The sequence below is a fragment of the Dermacentor albipictus genome, chromosome 6 (genome assembly GCF_038994185.2).
Source record: "Dermacentor albipictus isolate Rhodes 1998 colony chromosome 6, USDA_Dalb.pri_finalv2, whole genome shotgun sequence".
NCBI classification, from domain to species: Eukaryota; Metazoa; Arthropoda; class Arachnida; order Ixodida; family Ixodidae; genus Dermacentor; species Dermacentor albipictus.
Window position 1 is genome coordinate 86,203,256 of NC_091826.1, and position 19,280 is coordinate 86,222,535.

A 19,280-nucleotide genomic window follows, 5' to 3' on the forward strand; every position below is an offset into this window, starting at 1 on the left:
ATATGCGCCTTGCAACATACGATGGCCTGCCTTCATTTTGACGATCAAATCCTCGGAAATAGAGCTTCCGGGATATTCCTCGTCATTTAGGGCAGCATTTTTACAGTTCGTATCTTATTTTGTTGATGCGCATTGTACTTGTTATTTCTTTTACGTAGTGGTAACCTGATATAACATTCCAATTGTGTTATGTAGTGTCTGCGTTTCCACCATGAAAGAGCAATTCTTTTGTGCCATGTCGCTCCATACCCGTCCATCCATGTAATGTAATGTGAAGATTTTAATGGTTATCCAGGTAACAGAAGGAACAGTATGGCAGTAAAATAGCTGTTATCATACCTTGGCACAGATAACTATGGTGCACGTGTCATTCGCGTTGCGTCAGCGCCGCCTGACGTCACAGACCATTGCGGAATTTGATGTCTCATTCAAGACGAAACAACCTTGAGTCGGAAGCAGACTCGAGGTTGAACTTGTAATTAGTACTTTCACAGAAAATATAGTCAGAAGTAGTGTTCAGTACTATTGGCATTCCACTAACAGCGTAATATTTCTGCTTTGGTTAATTCCGTGACAATTCTTTAATGACAGCTGCAGTGGAGAAACAGAAGCTGCTGTTGAGTACGTTGTCTAAATTTCCTTTCCGACATCTGTGCTGTTTTAACGATGTCTAAAACATCAATGCATGCTATAGGTGCACGTTGACATTTCAATTCAACTGTGCAACTTTTTCCTCCCATGAGCTGATTTTATCTATAAGCGTTTCGACAGCCTATGCACAACTTATTACGGGCAATCCTTCCTGTCGCGCGGAGTTTTCAGCTAGAACATGACTTCGAATTTAGGCCAGGCCTCGGTAAAAGCTTTGCTAACACTCAAGGCTCTTACTTTTGAAGCACTGACTATGCATTTTTCCTTATTCATTGCTGTACGATACTGTGCAACGCTGTACATAGGTTTACACTGCTGCATAAGTACTGTACAAATAACTTGGGAGTCCCTGCACAAGTTCTACAGCCGCACGACTAGACCAGCTTGTGCGCAGAAAACTGGACAGAACACAATAAAATATGAGGAGGCTTGCGCATGCTCCACAACCTGGCAAACATTGGTTCGAGAGCCCAAAGAATGCGGCAAAAATGGATACGGGTGCTTGCTGTATTGAGTAAAACAAATGCTTCCTGCACAACAGGCGCATTTTCGTTTCTATATTTGCCAACTTGCACCTTTCCTGCATGACATAAATATCTCTATGGTCAATATTTACGCATAACGTTTTCTGTGGCGTGGTTTAATAGGATAAGTTGGTAACTCGGAAGCCGCATATATTGAATATTTTTTTCTTACTGTTAGGATATACATTAGAAATCACGAAATATTACTTTACGCATTTAGAAGTGCTTATTTTACGTTTGACATAAAAATGATCTTTATTTGCCTGAACAATAAATGAGCAATGTTCTAGCGGTAACGACAGAGTTGGTTTTTTACCTACCGATTGCAGGGAGCAGGTTTATTGTTTAACGCGAAATTCACAACTCTAAAATTCAGTAGTATCAGCTACATGTGAATTTTTTAGGCTGCGCCGAATGATTGGCTCTTAATGCAAAAAAAACAAAACTATGTATACATACACCATTACAAATTACATTACTAATATTTATGTAGAACTCTCGAAAAGTCGGAATAATTTCACGCAAGCTCTAAGTTAGTCCATTGCGTTTTCTGCTTCGTGCGCATGCTTGAACGAACACTGCTGATAGATCTGCCATCTCTGCATTGGTGCTGAGTGGTGGACTTGCACATTTTCCGCCCGAATCAGTTAGACATCTTCGCACATTTGATTTGTGAATGTTCTATCGCAAACAGTTCGGCGTCTGACTTCTAATCACGAATCCCGACAGTTAATGAGCAATGTAAAGGCGCCCGAATAAGTCTCCACACATCCAGGTGCACACAGCTGTATGGTTGTTGGCAGTGAATTATGTGTTACTCCCGACTGGGTGGTTGCAATCCGATTTAGCGATGGTCTAGGAACACTTGTTTCACGTGGCGTGTGTGCCAAGAAATGCGAACGGCGCACGGTGTTTCCAGGGTTCTCTTCATGTTCACGTGACTGGCTTCACTATAGCTCATCCCTTTCGCGACGCTATTACTTTACTTAATGACGTCTCCCACCGCAATTTCTAACGCTCTGCTCGTCCCCTCTTGCCGCCAGCGCCATTTTTCAGAGCAGCTGACGTCTTATCGAAACGCAACTGATTAACATCTAGACGACATATCGGGAACAACTCTTTTTCTTTCCAGATTGCTATCTTCATTCTAGCTTTTATTTCGACGCAACAGGAATCGAACACAGCACGTCGAAGCATTGGGCACCACGCAAACTGTTCGGGGACGCTGCGCACGTCTCCTGCAAGGATGCCAGGAGTCCGGTACAACGCGCTTTCCAGTGCCTCCAGCGACAGCGCAGGTGCTTCTTTGTCAGAACTAAGCCCTAGACGCCGTATTTTATCACCCATTTCTGTTGTTCCTTAAAAGCAAGCGCGCAGCGCTACCACGAACTACCTATTTACGATCTACGCGGAACACGGCGGCAGTCATTAATTGGTGTTTCAGATGCCCGCCCCGTCGTGCCCGGCATGTAGCGTAATAGCTGATACGGCAAAGAAACAAGTTGTGCGAGCGAGGCGAAGGAGTCGGGATTTACGACGCCGCGGGGCAAGGATTGAATTCTAGGCTGATTCGTTGCAGCTGCCGCTGCGCGCTCGTAGGACATTTTGTATTACACTTGGGTTTCGATATAACTCAGCCGTAATGTGAGATATTTAACAAATGAGACGAGATAATTCGAGCACGTGACTTCGACCACCTGCAACAACTATGTGAGACGTGCTTGCCTCCCGGGAAGTGATGGAGAATATGCTAAGCACACGATAACTCCAGCACCCTTTACCTTGAACTAGAGTTGGGAAAGCGAAGTTCCAGGCACACGGACGTGCTACGGGAGGTGCCTTGCGCGAGTCTTTAAGGTATCATTGAGTTACTTCCGTGTAGAAAGGAGGCAGGTGTGTTACTGCCGGTAGCAGTTGTCATTCCTTACCAAAATGTAAAGGAAGGAAAACTTGACAGCCACCCGTATGTATATCGCGAAGCTACTTTCCCGAAAAGGCGTTGGTCCCAGCTTCGAATCCCAGACCAGGACGAAGTTGTGTTTTTTCAACTACGAAGCTTTGTTTCTGAGAAAGCCGTGTGGGTTTCCTTTTTAGCTCCGTGCTGTACATACGGTAGGCGTCAATATATTTTTTTTTCCTTTCAGGAACCTTTCTCTACTGTGTGGAATTCCGCAGAACTGATTTACCAAAAACGTAAAAGCTAATTCCACAGCTTTTCAGCAGAGTATATTGAAGCCTATAGAAACTTATCAGAAAGTATGAAGAATGACAGTAAGTTCAGTAAGGGCGTGCTGTTCTCTCTCCGTTTTCTTGGTTTGCAGCTTTCACACACGAGAAAGCAGAAAAGGTAGCACGACACAGAATTTTAACTCGTTCGTTTTCGGCGCTTTGACCTTCGTGCCTTCCCATTCAGGATCGCTCTGACGCGCTACTGTGACTGAGTGGCTATGTCGTGTGGCTGCTCGTGGCACGAGGTCATATGTTCGACTCCTGGCCACGGTGGTCGCATGTCAGTGGAAGGGAAATACAAATACATTTGTTTGCCATGCTTTTCCTGCACTCTGAGAAACCTTCAGTGGAAGAAAGAAATATTCAAGAATCGTTCCCCGCGACGTCACTCAAACCCGCTGCGTTAGCATCAGGTTGCGTTGGAACCTCTGTGTTAGGATCCGCTAAAAGCTTTTGTGAGTCCACCAAAAGTTGGCCATAACCTATTGTTCTCAGGAGAAGCTGTAAAATGTGCAATCCAGCATTATTGCTTTCTGTCAGCAGTAGTCATGCCACAAACACAAGAAAGCAAATACAACACATATAATCTTTCTTTTTTACAGTGCTGTTCACTTCCTACGCTAGCATTCGAGACACACAAAATATCCTTGTAGTTCTAATTAAAGTAAACCAACCTGACATAAGATCACTTCCAGACATGAAAGCCACATAACTTGAGCACCTGTGACCAGCGGCGCCTGGATTACAACACTAAACACGACCACGTAGATTGTTCTATTCTCATTACTTGTTGTCGTTAACGTAGCAAAGCCTTACTGGCTGAATACGAGAGACGCCGCTTCAAAGGTTGACCGTTAATGTCTAAAATATCGTTGTTTAACATGCGCCTAACAATGCGGTACTTCCTTAATATTTTTCACCTCAGGCTGCCGCGGTGCCTAATCTGCCAATGAAATTGTACGTGAGCACGGATGCCCGCTTCATGCAGTTAACCGGAACGGTGGCTTGTAGAGTGCGCTTTCCACGAACCATTGCTCAAATATAATCGTCAGATCGGCACACGAGAGTCCTGGCCCACCGGCCTCCCTCCGAGTGCGGCTGCCCCAACCGCTAGAGTTACTGCAGAGGCTCGAGCCTATGCACTAAAAACGCTAGCAACAGCGACTCGAACCCGCCCCCTCGCGTCGAGCCGCAGAACACGCCGCTCTCCCGCAGTCGAAGCTGTGCGGCGAGGAGTTACGGAGTCGCCATCTATCGGAAGCGCCTCGCTGGCGTAGTATGAGGGATCACGTGGCGCGCTCCTCATAGGTTTTGCTGTCAGCGCTCACTGAAAACACCACGCGCGAGCTCTCCCGGACATTTCTGTAAGTACTTTCGAAACAAGAGAAGTTTCTAATTACTGTCTAAATAATAATCTTGGGCAAACTGAAAGCACACAATCGTTTACAGCCGCTATCTCTTTACCGAATACGTACAGTGAACGCCACTGCGCTCGGTCGCCGCGATGGAGTCTCCCGAACCGGCTTCTTGCATGAAAGGTAGATAAACGCTGAGAGCAAACCATGTGAAATATGTTCTTATAGTGTTTGTATAACTAAATGGAGCGTAACAGAACGAAGCCTCAATGCAGCGATCGCGCAGATTCGCAGCGACCGACTGCGCATCTGCATGCTTGTCCGCGCACTGTTTCGCTTTCGCCGCGTGCGCGCTTTCGCACCGTGCCATGGGCTTTAGGCCGCAGACTATGGGCATTTGACAGTATACAAGCAACCACTGTTGCGTGGGCGCTATCAGAGCTGCTCAAAAATAATTTCATTGTAGAGACTTCAACGTGATGTGCCGTCATTACGATTCAATCTTTTTTTTCTTCTAAATTCTTGGACGTTTCAATATTATTTCTCGAGTTGCGTCGCACTGTATGTTTATTGGTGTTTTCAGCATGCGATTTCTCGCTGCTTCGTTTTTGTAATCCAGTGCGCAGAATTCATAACACAGACATGACCATATGCCATGCTTTTTTAATGTGCTTCTTACCACTCCCTTTCCACTCCAGTGAACTTGCCAGTATCTATAGCATGGACAAGTTCATAGACCAAACTGTCATGACATTAGTCGGGCAGCGGATTCGGGCGAGCGTCTCAGTGCGCGTTTTCTGAACATCGCAGACCCGGCGCCGTAGCAGAAATCTTCCTCGCGTCTGTGCTTGCTGCATACTCGAGTTGTAGCCGATTACTATTTGCCGGTTTTATGTTTCACTAGCCAAGCTTCACGCAGCTTCTTGTCCAGCGGCTACGTGTGAATAAGGCTGACACCGGGCTCCGCTGCATACGTCCGGCACTGCGGCACCGAGCAGTATGCCTACTATGTTGCGCGCCTTCAAAGGCAGCCACTACCTATTGTAGTGCTTTCCAGCGTTGTAAAGGAGACACTCGAAGCGGGAATATCTCGCCACGAAATGAGGACCGCAGCGTACAGGGGTATTTAAACTCGTTTTCAGCTCGCTTCAGCACTCCCGAAGCAGCCGACGCGTCCGCTATGTCCACGTGATCCCTCCTAGCACGTCACGCCGATGGTGGCGCCAGCTTTTCCAGTGGTGGAGCTCGAGGCCAAATTCTGCTCAGCAAACTTCGTCTGCTCGTCAGACCCATCACCTGGCTGCCGCCGATAGAAAGTTACGCCCGTTCGCCACTCGCGGCGTTCGTTTCCAGGTGGTGAGAACGTCGTGCGTGGCCCGTTCTCCAGATGGCGCTCGCCGAGCTAGCGACGAGGCCGCGCTGCTACGCGAACTGCGGTCCGCTCCCGGTCGGGGTGCGCGAGAAGGGGGAGTACAGCGGTGGCACGGAGGGTAAAGACCGTAAAAAAGAAAACTATACGAACAGAAAAATAATCGCACGAGAAAACGAGGGGGGGGGGAGGGGGAGGGTAGGCGCTTCGCGGCGCGAAGTGGCTGGCAGCCGGGCGACGCACCTGACAGCCAGGTGCGGCGCCGGACAGCCGCCGCCTTCGCAGGTGCCGCACAGCACGTGCAACACGCACATACGTGCACGCGCAAATGCACGCGACGCGCCCGGCCCCGACGGCGCAGAAATTCGACACGCAGTTTCCCAGGCTACACCGTCGCACAATTCGCGTTCTGCGAACGATGCGTCAGCACGCGGTCGCCGCACAAGCCTCAGTGGATCCTATAAAAAAGAGAAATTCTTTTCCCGAAGGCTCCTTGGCCTTCCTGACGGTGACCACTGGGCGCTGATGTGCTGCGCCGAATAACTCATATTCAAGGAAAGAAATACGGGGCCTCGTTGACAGGGTCGAACCTCGGTTCGATCCGACCCGACGCGATCGTGCGTGTACTTCTCTCGCACCGACGCCAGCTCGCTCTTTGAGGTCGTCTCCGCGTGTGGCTACACTGCGTAGCATGGGTGAGCGAGATCAGATACGTGCGCGCCAGCTTCCTCTCCGCCGGTGACCCAGGAATGAACTGCGGCTGGTATATACTACTCGATGAACTGCCTAACGAGAGCGTGCGTTGGACCTGCGTAACTTTGTCGCGTTGCATAGGTCATGTTTCATTGCTAAATCACTGCACGTAACTTTGGCACCGAAATTGCTTCCGCTGAATTGACAACTTGCGGGAAAATGAGCGCCATCTATAGTGCATCACCAAAAGCTGCAGCGCTTTGGGTGCGAGCCTATCTGTGTGGAAAACTAGAACTGTTGAGCGTAGCGGCGCCATTTGCTTTATGGATGCGCTTTCCTCGTGTAGGCTTGCAAAATGATTGAAGAAGACCCAGTACCGTTCGCATTTTCAGTGAACGGATGGACCACAGACCTGTCATAATGTACAATAAGTAGCGAATTTTTGGCGTTACTTAAACTCACTTACGCACTCTGCGCGACAAGCTCATCGTGGATGGGCCCTTAAAAAAAGAAGGGTATGTTAGCCTGTCCGCTATTCCGGTAAACGGGAGCGGTTTGAGCGGATTACCGGATTTGCGGGGGCGTAGCTAGATCGCTGCAGCCGCCTGGTAGCCTAGAGTTCAACCAGACAAACACAGAGCTAAAACTGCAGTAACCCACTATATCCTGCTTCGCTAGTGGCGTAAATTTTTGGCAGTGGCGTAACTGTGAATACGATTAGGCCACTGTCGAGTATTTACCCCTGCAGCTAAGCAGAATATACAGTGAAAGCTCGTTAATTCGAACCTCAATAATTCGAATTTATGGATAATTCGAACTGTACGATTTCTTCCGGCCAAGCTCCACAGAAGTCTATGTATAAAGAAGTCCGTTAATTCGAACACGAGAAGGTTCCCTCATGGATAATTCGAACTACGCCCGCCTGGCACACGGCCAGAGAAACGCGCCTACTGCCTACACACAGGGCTGTATTGCCTCCGAAACGGAGAGAACGGCGAGAGAAGGCAAAATCGGAAAAAAAATCTAACCGACGCGGGGTCAGCCAGAAGGCAGCGGCGGCTGCCGCCTCTCCGTTCTACGTAACCCCCGAGACTTCTTGCCCGCTGCGAATCTCGGAGGCTTCGCAAATCTTGTACAGCTGCTAATGCTGTGCGGAGATGGCACGGCAAGCGCCAAAACACAGCGAATCAAGTACGTCGCAGCTGCGCTTGCAATCAAGAACCATCGAATCGAACATGTGAAGGTGGCCTTCGCCACCTTCACATGTTCAGCGTCTTTGTCTCGGCAGTCTTCATCGGTTGTGCACCTCTGTTTTCAGCTAAGGAGGCATCGGCCGTCGCGATTCATTGTGATGGTGTTAAGCCTGGGCTAACGTTCGTTTCATTGGACATCGGTGGTGTGGCACAGTCGGACCCAGAGCTTCGACTCGAAGATGGCGTGTGCCCGCGGCACACGCCATCTCCATTTAGTTACGCTCCATTTAGTTATACAAACACTATAAGAACATATTTCACATGGTTTGCTCTCAGCGTTTATCTACCTTTCATGCAAGAAGCCGGTTCGGGAGACTCCATCGCGGCGACCGAGCGCAGTGGCGTTCACTGTACGTATTCGGTAAAGAGATAGCGGCTGTAAACGATTGTGTGCTTTCAGTTTGCCCAAGATTATTATTTAGACAGTAATTAGAAACTTCTCTTGTTTCGAAAGTACTTACAGAAATGTCCGGGAGAGCTCGCGCGTGGTGTTTTCAGTGAGCGCTGACAGCAAAACCTATGAGGAGCGCGCCACGTGATCCCTCATACTACGCCAGCGAGGCGCTTCCGATAGAGGGCGACTCCGTAACTCCTCGCCGCCAATACCGGCAAACCACCCGCACTTGCCGGAATACCGGACACGCTAAAAGTATCTAATGTTGACACGGCTCACGCTGAGCTTGGCCTTGTGCGGGCGGCGTGCAAACCATCTATGCGACCAGGTGCGTACACCGTGTCTGCATGGTACCGTCGAGCCTCGGGCAACATCGCTGGAGCACATTGTGAATGTGTTGCAAGGTAAGAAACTTTTTATTCAGCTGTTTATTGAAAATGCAATATAGCCGAACTGAACCGTTGGGACTTGCCGAATAGCTATCATTTGCAAGGCTCCGAATATCAGCTAACTCTGATGCAAAGCATAACCTTCCCTGTCGCAATATTTGTTACTTTTCAAACTTTCTGGGCATCAGCTTGCCCCAGCTACACTTCATTCCTCCGTCGCCACTGCTGAAGCGGTTATCGCCGTGCAGGAAACTAAGTACGGTTTCGGGGAGGAGGAGGAGGAATAAACTTTATTTGCGTACAGCAGATTTGAGACCTAGGCCTCTACCTAAATGACGGCCTCGAGCCCTTGGGCCCTGGCGGCATCTTCGGCCTGCTGGATTGCCTTGCGTTGGTCTTCCGGTGCACAGCTGAGCAACGCGGTCTCCCACTGCTCTCTGGTTTTAATTATTTTATTCTGTATGGGTGTACGAGGACAAGCCCATACCATGTGTTGTAGGTCCGCCCTTTCTTCACAGAATCTACATCTATCCGTGTAAAGGTCCGGGTAGTAGCGGTGGTAGGCCACCGGGTTCGGATATGTATCTGTTTGTAAGAGGCGCCATGCCGTCGCTTGCCGTCTATTTAACGAGGAGTGTGCCGGGGGGAAATGGGCCCTTCCCAATTTATAGTGTTTGGTGATCTCGTTAAAGCTGGTCATCCGGTCTCTCTCCGTTCCCAGTATTTGTTGCGTGTCACCTGCTCGGCCTGTCAGTTCTCGAGCCAGGTTGTGCGCTATTTCGTTCCCGGGAAGGGAGGAGTGTGCGGGTGCCCATATAATGTGAATGTCGCGATCTTCACGAAAGTTGTTTAAAATTCTGAGTGCTTCCGGCGAGATTCTTCCTTTTGCATAGTTCTTGACTGCTGTCTTGCAGTCGCTTACTACGATGTTGGCTTCCGTGGAGGCTATTGCCAGTGCTAAGGCAGCTTCCTCCGCCACCTCTGCCTTCCATGTTTTCACCGTCCCACTAACTCTGCAGTCACCCTCTAGACTCGTAGCAACTATCGACATACTCTGTCCATTTGCGTACTCCGCCGCGTCCACATAGACCACGTCCCTGGCATCACGGAATCTTTTGTGGAGAGCTCTCGCTCGTGCGTTTCTTCGATCTTGGTGAAACTCCGGGTGCATGTTTCTGGGGAGTGGGGGTATTGATAGATGTTCCCTTATTTTCCTTGGGATGTCTCTCCGCACTCCGTGCTGTGCTTCGTAGGTTATTCCGATGTCATCTAAGATGTGTCTCCCCGTCAAACTCTGCGTAAGCCTTTCATACTGCGCTACTCTCTGTGCCTCAATAAGTTCGTCTAATGTATTGTGCACGCCGAGCGCCAAGAATTTCTCGTTTGACGTATTTGCCGGAAGTCCCAAGGCTTGCTTATAGGCCCTTCTAATAATGCAGTCTATCTTGGCTTTCTCCGCAGCGTAGAGCTTCAGGTAAGGAACCACATATACAATACGACTGATTACGAATGTTTCTATTAATCGGATGAGATTGTGCTCTTTCATGCCATAGTGCCTGTTGGATATCCGCTTTATTAGTCTGATTGTTCGTTGAACACTATTGTCAAGTAGTCTAATGGTTTCTCCGTTATGGCCGTTTTCGGATATGCGGAGTCCCAGTATTCTCAGGCTCTCCACTATCGGTATTGTGGTGCCTTCTACTGTGACCACAATGCCCGGCCTTTCCCTAATGCTTTTTCGACCCCGGCATGTGGGCCTATAGAGCAGAAGTTCTGATTTTTGCGAGGAGCATCTCAGTCCCTTGTCTTTGATGTAGTCTTCTACCGTGTTTACTGCGGTTTGAAGGATCTCTTCCACATGCCCATCGCTTCCACCCGCCACCCAAAGGGTGATGTCGTCAGCGTAGAGGCTGTGTCCGAGTCCTTCTATCTTTTCGAGTCTCGCAGGAAGACCAATCATTGCCACGTTGAATAGAAAGGGAGATAGGACTGAACCCTGCGGGGTACCCCTATTACCTAGCTTGAGTGCGTTCGATTTGGATTCTCCAATTGAAATCTTTGCGGTACGATCTGTCAAGAAGTCTTTGATGTACGCGTATGTTTTATGTCCTACGTCCAGTTTTTGGAGATTTTGTAGTATGGCCTTGTGCGTGACGGTGTCAAAGGCCTTAGTTAGATCGAGACCTAGTATGGCCTTAGTGTCTAGACTTTTCTCACCCGCATCTATGATCTGGTGTTTTAGTTTGAGCATAATATCCTGCGTCGATAACTTTGGTCGAAATCCAACCATGGTATGTGGGTAAAGAAATGAAAGTTTAATGAAATGAAATGAAAGTTTATTTTTCCATCTTGTAAGGTACAGATCTTGTAAGATACAGATGGAGGGGTGGAGGAAAAAAAGCTGTCCATTGAACAGCTTGACAAGTCCCCCATCCCTCATTTGGGCAGAGGCAGCATCACATTCTTTCATTCAAATATACGCATTTACACCGTACATACATAATTTTGCACATCATATACATTACTCAAGAAGTCACGAAGATCATCAAAGAAAAATATACATATAATGGTCATAGAAGTATTACAAATCAATCGCGTACATCAGCCGGAGCTCATTGAGAGAGGAAGAGAACAGATTGAAACCAACCGAATTGTAATAGTTTAGGAGTGTGGGTAATGTATACCTCAGACACTGTTTCCCATAGTTTGACCGTGGTGTCGGTACTGCCCAGTCTTCGAAGTGTCTTGTGCTATATAGTGGTGGTCTAGTTTGCAATTGGGCAAGTTTATGTAGATTAAAAATATTCTTATAGACTTCTGCCTTATAGACACGACTTAATCGATATTTGTACAAATTATACGCTGGAATTACTCCGGTGTTCATGAAGAAAGTTATTGTTGATGCAGTGTAGGGAGCATTATATGTATGTCGGAGATATTTTTTCTGTACTAAGTAAATATGCTCTAGATTGCTGGTTGTCGTGTTTCCCCACACTAACTGACAATAGTTCAAGTGTGAATAAAAAAGGGAATTATATAGCAAGAGTTTGATGTGCGTAGGAAGAATGTACCTTAATCGGCCTATTACACCTGTTATTTGGCTCAGTTTGATTACAACATTTTTGACATGATTATCCCAAGACATGTTCGCGGAAAAGACGACACCCAGACATTTGAAATTTTCGACTATTTGAATACTGCGCGAGTTTAATTTAATATCTTGATGCAGAGGTATATGTTTATTTTTCGGCTTAAATATAACTGCTTTCGTTTTGCTCTCATTTACCTTCATTAGATTAAGTTTCGACCATTCCTCTAAGGATTTCATTGTACTGTTACATTGTTTAATGAGAGTATGGATGTCATTCCCTGCGAAAAAAATACTGGTGTCATCTGCATAGATGATAAATCTTGCCTGAGGGTTTATGTTGACGATATCGTTAATATAAATATTAAAAAGTATAGGGCCTAAAATACTTCCCTGGGGCACTCCGCTATGGACAGACCTGGCTTTTGAAGTAAAAGTATCTATTTTAACAACTTGGGCTCTGTTGGAAAGGTAGGATTTTATAAGAGATAGTGATTGTCCTCGTATCCCATAATTCTGTAATTTCTCCAGCAAAATATTATGGTCAACTAAATCAAATGCTTTTGAAAAGTCTACGAAAATACCAACAACTACTGCTCTGTTCTCGAACTCTGTTAGTATATATTCTTTCTGTTCTAGTAATGCTAACTCGACTGATTTGTTCTTACGGAAACCGTATTGATGTGGTGTTAACAAGTTATGTTTTTCAATGAAGTTTGTCATCCTAGGACACAAAATTTTTTCGAACACTTTTGAAAACACGGGTAGAATGGATACCGGCCTGTAATTTCCCAGATCATTACGATCTCCTTTTTTATAAATAACAGTAACCTTAGCAAACTGCATTTTCGCCGGAAAAATTGCTGATTGCAAGCACGTGTTAAAAATGTGAGCGAGTACTGGGGCAATAGTGTCAACCACGTGTTTAATAGGGGCAACTTGAAGACCGTCTATGTCACAACTGGTGCTGTTGTTCAAGGCTTTTATAACGGACGTAACTTCATTCAGTGTTACAGGATGAAGGTACATTGTGTTGTCATTATGAGCGCATACGTAGTTACTAGCTTGAGAGAATGGAGACCGAGTGTTACCGATACTTGTGAAGAAATCATTAAATGCATCAGCGAGCTTAACACCGGATAAATCTTTGCCATTAATGTGTAATTTCGTTAAAGGCTTGTGTGGGTGATTTCGATCTAGGAGAGTGTTCAACCTCGACCACAGCAAACTATGTTGACGACACTCAATGTCCAGCAAAGATGAATAGTATACTGTGCGTGCGTGTCGCAATTTTTTTGTTAGCCTATTGCGATACTTTTTGAATGCGACAAGGTCATCGGTTGCTCGTGTCTGAAGGAAATGTTGATATAACTTGTCCCTAATTTTCATTTCATTGCGTAATTCAGGATTAATCCATGGTTTCCGCGTTTTCTTACTTTTTCTACGTGTTCTGAAAGGGAAGCTATTGTGGTATAGTTGGGTTAGTATATCTAAGAACTTGTCGTAAGCCTCATTGGCATCTGTAAGGTTAGTTATAGTGTCCCATTTTGTTGACATCAGGGCGTCGCGAAAAGACTTGAGCGTTTCATCTGTAATTAGCTGGTACAATACTGGTGGCAGCTTTTTTCCTTTTGACCCGCTTAATTCTATACACAGAAACACCGGCAGATGATCACTGATTGAACACGATAAAGCTCCAGATTTAACGTTTGATTGCATGGAATTAGTAATAAATAAATCAAGGGTTGACTCGCCTTCCGGTGTAATCCTAGTTGGAACATTAATTAAGTTGGCAAAACCATTTGATACTATAACCATGTTGAAAGCGTTTGAAAAATAACTGTTTGTACTCATATCAATGTTAAAATCTCCACTGGCTATTATTGTCTTAGAATTATGATTATGAGCCACAAATGCTAGAAATTGGTCATAAAACTCTAGAAACGCTGATATATCACCGGACGGCGGCCGATAACACACTGAAAATACATGCTTATCTGTGCACAGTGACAACAGTTCATAGTCTGGAGACATTACGGTATAAGGTTCAATGATTTCACATTCAGCATCACTCATAATGAGCAGCGCCACTCCACCCCCTCTCGAGTGTGACCTGTTTAAATAATAGGTGTTATAATTAGGCAACCTAAAAACATCACAGTCATTAGTACTCCATGTCTCGGTTAACATGATAACCGAAAATTCAAAAGAAAATCTGGTGAACAGCTCCTCCAAACATGGCACCTTATTTCTCACAGATCGTGTATTCAGATGGATACATTTGATGCAGGGTGCAGAAAATGCTGCGACAATTTCATCTACATCATTAGGCAAGTGAAACTTCATCTCCTCTTGCATCCTTCCTTTATCACACAAATAAAAGAAAAAACAAAAAGAAACTATCGATTATAGCTCTTCCAGTTCGCCCCTATCCTTAATGTGAAGGGCATGAGCTCCCTCGGTCTTTCGAACAAGCACCTTGCCGTTAACGTACCAAGCAAACCTATACCCTTTCTCTTTTGCCACTTCTTTTGCGGATCGTAGAAGCTCCCTGTTTTGCCGAGTCAAATTTTCTTGAAAGAAAATTCGCGGTTTTTCATCCCGCAGGCAGTTCTTTTTTTTAAGCCATGCATCTCTGGTCTCCTGCCTTGTGAAACGAACGATTATTCCCGGCACGTAGTCTCTCCTCGCGGGCAGCCGATGCACGGATACAACGTCAGCCTCTATAAGTTGAGGTATTTGTAGCTTTTCAGCAACCTCATTGAGAGAAGACATCAAGTTTTCATTCTCCTTAACAGGGAGTCCATGGACTTCTAAGTTCAGCCGCCTACTCCGGAACTCTAGGTCATTCACCTGCTCTTGAAGACTGGATTCTGCGGACGCATGCAACTTTTCTTTTTCTTCCAGTTCTGTCACTTTTCTTCTTAGATCTTTAATTTCATTGTCCTGCTTAGAGATCTTTTCTCGAAATTCATCAAATTTTTGTGACAGAAACTGAACTGCCTGTTCCATGCTGTTCACCTTATCTACCAAGGTCGGCAGGCCCTCGAGTTTCTCGTTGATTGAAGTAAAAGCCAGGCTTATGGCAACGTCATCCTCACTGCGACTAGCCCGCAAGCCAGCGCTTTTGCACGTCGCGCATTTCCAGGCCTTTTTTGCCGCCTCAGATTTTGATTTGTAGGACTTTTCTTGCAAACCAGCACACTTCCCGAAATGATACATGTACGAACACTCACTGCATTTCACAGACCCTTCGTCCTGTACAGCTAGCTGACACGTTAAGCAAATCTCAGACATAGCGTAAAAATAGAAGGCAAAAATAAATGAAAGCAAGGAAAAACCAGCAAGCAGGAATTACAGTAAACCAGTCATTGGTTAGCACAACTGTACGATTCTACAACAGTGGCAGCAGTGGCAGCAGCGACAGCATAAATGAAAACCGCAGGATTTCAAAAGAAAGCTGAGAATTACTAACCTGCAACAGCAGAGTACGACGGTTAGACGCGTTCCCAGATGCTGCCGCCACTGCCAAATGACCGCCGACTGGGAAACACCCCACTATATTAGGCTGCGATGCGTCGAACGGCGCTTGCGCAGAGATTGTCCGCACGGTCGCCAACCCAGAAGCAGAGCGGAGCCGAGCCGTCGTATTTCCTCGTAGAAACACTGATGATACGAACGGCCGCACGTAAGGCAGTTGATCCAGGGATGCTCCAGTGGGATCAAAACAGCTTGGCTTTGATGCAGCAACTGCAACAGCAGAGTACGACGGTTAGACGCGTTCCCAGATGCTGCCGCCACTGCCAAATGACCGCCGACTGGGAAACACCCCACTATATTAGGCTGCGATGCGTCGAACGGCGCTTGCGCAGAGATTGTCCGCACGGTCGCCAACCCAGAAGCAGAGCGGAGCCGAGCCGTCGTATTTCCTCGTAGAAACACTGATGATACGAACGGCCGCACGTAAGGCAGTCCTCCATCATCCATGTATCTCGTGAGACGCGTGAGAACCACATGTTCCATGAGTTTACCGACGCAGGATGTCAGGGATATGGGCCTTAAGTTCGTCAGTTGTGGTTTCTTTCCAGTCTTTGGTATAAAAATAATTTGGGCTGATTTCCATTGACTTGGAATGCTGCCTTGCTCCCAGCAGTTATTCATGTAGTCCGTGAGAGCTCGGATGGATACATCGTCGAGGTTTCCAAGTGTTTTGTTACTTATCCCATCAGGTCCTGGTGCAGATTTCGAGTTGAGCCTGGTCAGTTCATATCTGACTTCTGCCTCCGTAATAGGGGTATCAAGATCTGGATTCTCGTTACCTAGGTAATCCGGAAGTACTTCTCTATCCGCATCTCCAACGTACATCTTTTGGAGCTCTCGGAAGAGCTCTTCTTCTGTGCCGTTGTAGCTGTGTATAACCTTCTGTAGATTGTGTCTTTGTATGGTTTTTGTACTTCCGGGGTCCAAGAGGCATCGGAGAATGTTCCAGGTCTTGGACATTCCTATCTGCCTTTCCATCAAGTCGCACGTGCCTTCCCACTACTGTTGGTTTAACCTATTTGCATACATCTGGATTTCCTTGTTTAATTCCACAATTCTCTTCCTTAATTTCCGATTATGTTTTTGCTTTTTCCATCTTTTCAGCATGCTACCTTTCGCTTCCCACATATGCAATAATCTGCTATCCATCTCCTCTATACCTGCCTCCTCTGTAACAGTTTTGGTAGCTCGTTTAATGTTTTCTTGCAGTTTCTCTGCCCATTTCTCTATGTCCGTTATAGTGTCTTCCGCATCATCTTGTCGGATTTTGCGGAAAGAGTCCCATTCTACTAGCTTCAGTTCTCTCCCCCTCTTTTTCCTTGGGCCTGCTTGTACCGTTGTGACGACGATGTAGTGGTCACTACCTAAGCTTTCCTGCATGTTTGTCCATTGAGAAATTGCTACATTCTTCGTAAATGTGAGATCTGGTGTCGTGTCCTTGGTTACGCTGTTTCCTATTCTGGTTGGTGCCTGAGGGTCAGTTATGAGCGTTAGGCCTTCGTGCTGAGCGTCTGCCCACAGGCTTCGGCCCTTAATGTTCTCTATGCTGTATCCCCAAGCCGTGTGTGGCGCGTTAAAATCGCCGACCACGACTAGTGCCTGCTTGTGCGCTACGCTCAACACTTTGCGGAAGAGTGGGCCGAATTTGGGCTTGTGCCGGGGTGGACTATATATGTTCAGAATAAACAGACTTCCCTCTTCTTTACGGGAGGGGATTATTTCAATCAGGACGTGGTCTATGCCGCACACACCGGTATCGTGCTCGACAGCCGAGAGGTTTCTGTGTATGAGCGTCGTGACGGTTGCCTTCTCGCCGGAAGCACTATACGATTTATACCCCGATAATTTTGCGATCCCCCCGGTTTCCTGCAGGGCGATGACATCTGGCGCCTCCTTACTTGTTACGAACTGCTGCAGGTTTCCTCGCTTGCGATGATACCCGCGGCAGTTCCATTGCCAAATCGCGTATTGGTTACGCGGCGCCATGTTGATTTATCTGTTCTTCCCCGGTGGCCTTGCTATTTTCTACCGCATTCGGCCTGCTATACGGCTTGCTTCTAACCGGTCCTGCGCCTGCTGGCCTAATATCCTTTGGTGTACTTTCTAGTGCCGCTACTCTATTCTCTAATCCATCGAATCGTTGTTTAATCTCTACATACATGTTTGTGATTTGTTGCTGTAACCCATCGAACATTCCTTTAAACGTTCCCATAACCTCGCTGATTGCAAATACGCTCTTTTCTTCAGCCGTTTCTTGCGCACTCCTTTTGTGTGGTGGTGCTTCTCCGTTCGCTTGCGTGGGAACGGGCGTTGGAGCCCGACTCCGCGTCGACGTCGTACTGGCGGAGGGTGCGTTGCCATTCTTTTCTTGCTGAAGCTTCGCGTTATCTGCCCTAAGCTGCTTGATCTCATCTTTAAGCATTGCATTCTCTCGGGTAATCTGTTCTAACATGTTTCTAATCTGTGTCATTTCCTGTTCTAGGGCGGACCCTTTAACTTTAGGCGATTGAGTAGCAGTGCCGGAGACCGCGCTTGCCCAGCTCACCTGTGCTTTGCTCCCGTCTCCCCCTCGATTAGTTCTCGAACCGGACCTCGACCTTGATCTCGTCCACGATCTGGTCCTGGACCTGGACCTGGAGCGTTGGCGACCGGCTTCCCCTGGCAGTCTCAGGAAGGAACCGGAGGGGTGTCTTCCATAGTTTTTCCTGCTTGTGTCTTCTCTGTCGGTTGAGGGCTGCTTGCTCGCTGCAGTCTTATGATTATTATTGTTGCTCCCTCTGTTTTCATTGTAGTTGTGGTAGTAGTACTCTTCCTCTTCGGCCTCTTCTTCCCTCCTCCGTCGCTCCCAGCGGCGTCTCCTGACCAGGTACGGTATCTTGTATCTTGCTTGGCACTTCTTGTCTCCCGTGAGGTGGTCTTTGCCGCACAGTTGGCACTCCGCGTTGCAGTTGTGATCCTGCTGTGGATTCTTGCACCCACACCCCCGGCAAATCTTGTCTTCAGGGTTGGGGCACACATCAGCCCTGTGCCCTGTTCTTCCGCATCCATAGCATATGTCGATGTGTTTTTTATACAAGGAGCATTGGATAAGCATCGCTCCATACCTCACATATCTTGGGACGTGAAAACCTTCAAATAAAACGATCACGTTGTCAGTGTTACCCATTCTCTTGGCGTGCAAGACTCCAGGATTGCGTGGCGTGACCAGACTGGTCACTATGTCCTCCGGACTCTCCTCCTGAGATATTCCTCTGATGAGACCCTTGGATGTATTATCAGGAGCTGCTCTGTAAGCACTTGCTTCAAATTCTTGTTCTCCAAGGCGTAGCTTATTGATAGCCCCATATTTCCTGGCTCGGTCCTCAGAAGGCGTGCTGAGCACCACTATATTTTGTTTGCTGTTTATGCATATGCTGTCTTCCTCCGCTGTCTCTCGGCCGACCCCGGCAGCGTTGCGCAGACAGTAGTAAATGCGATCCAGCTTGTAGTCTGATACCTTAAGTCCGCCACGTGGACGCACGATAACCCTGTAGTCTTCTTTTGGCAGGTTAGGCAGCCTACTTGCTTTGATGATTTGTCGCACCTTGCGTTCGTTCTTCCATTTGTTTATATTTTTTGCTTCCCCGACGAAGGTTCTTTCCTGCTGCTCGTGTCCCGCCAATCCGGCACCACCGCTGCATCGCTTCTTTGTGCCTCTTCTAACTTCGCACCAACCTGATTCTTTTCCGAACTCCTCCGGTTGCATTTCTTCGCCTCCCACGCTCACGACTTCCATTAGGGAGCAGGGCCCGGGTA

The 19,280-nt window shown here is 47.2% G+C and overlaps 1 long non-coding RNA gene across 1 annotated transcript in view; it reads right to left on the reverse strand.

The window, feature by feature from the left end:
- Positions 1–15,909, reverse strand: part of LOC139061265 (uncharacterized) — a 43,449-nt gene extending 27,540 nt beyond the window's left edge. Inside the window, exon 1 of the long non-coding RNA XR_011515287.1 lies at positions 15,421–15,909. This is a non-coding gene — a long non-coding RNA (uncharacterized lncRNA). The remainder of the gene's footprint in view (positions 1–15,420) is intronic.
- Between the last annotated feature and the right edge of the window lie 3,371 nt (positions 15,910–19,280).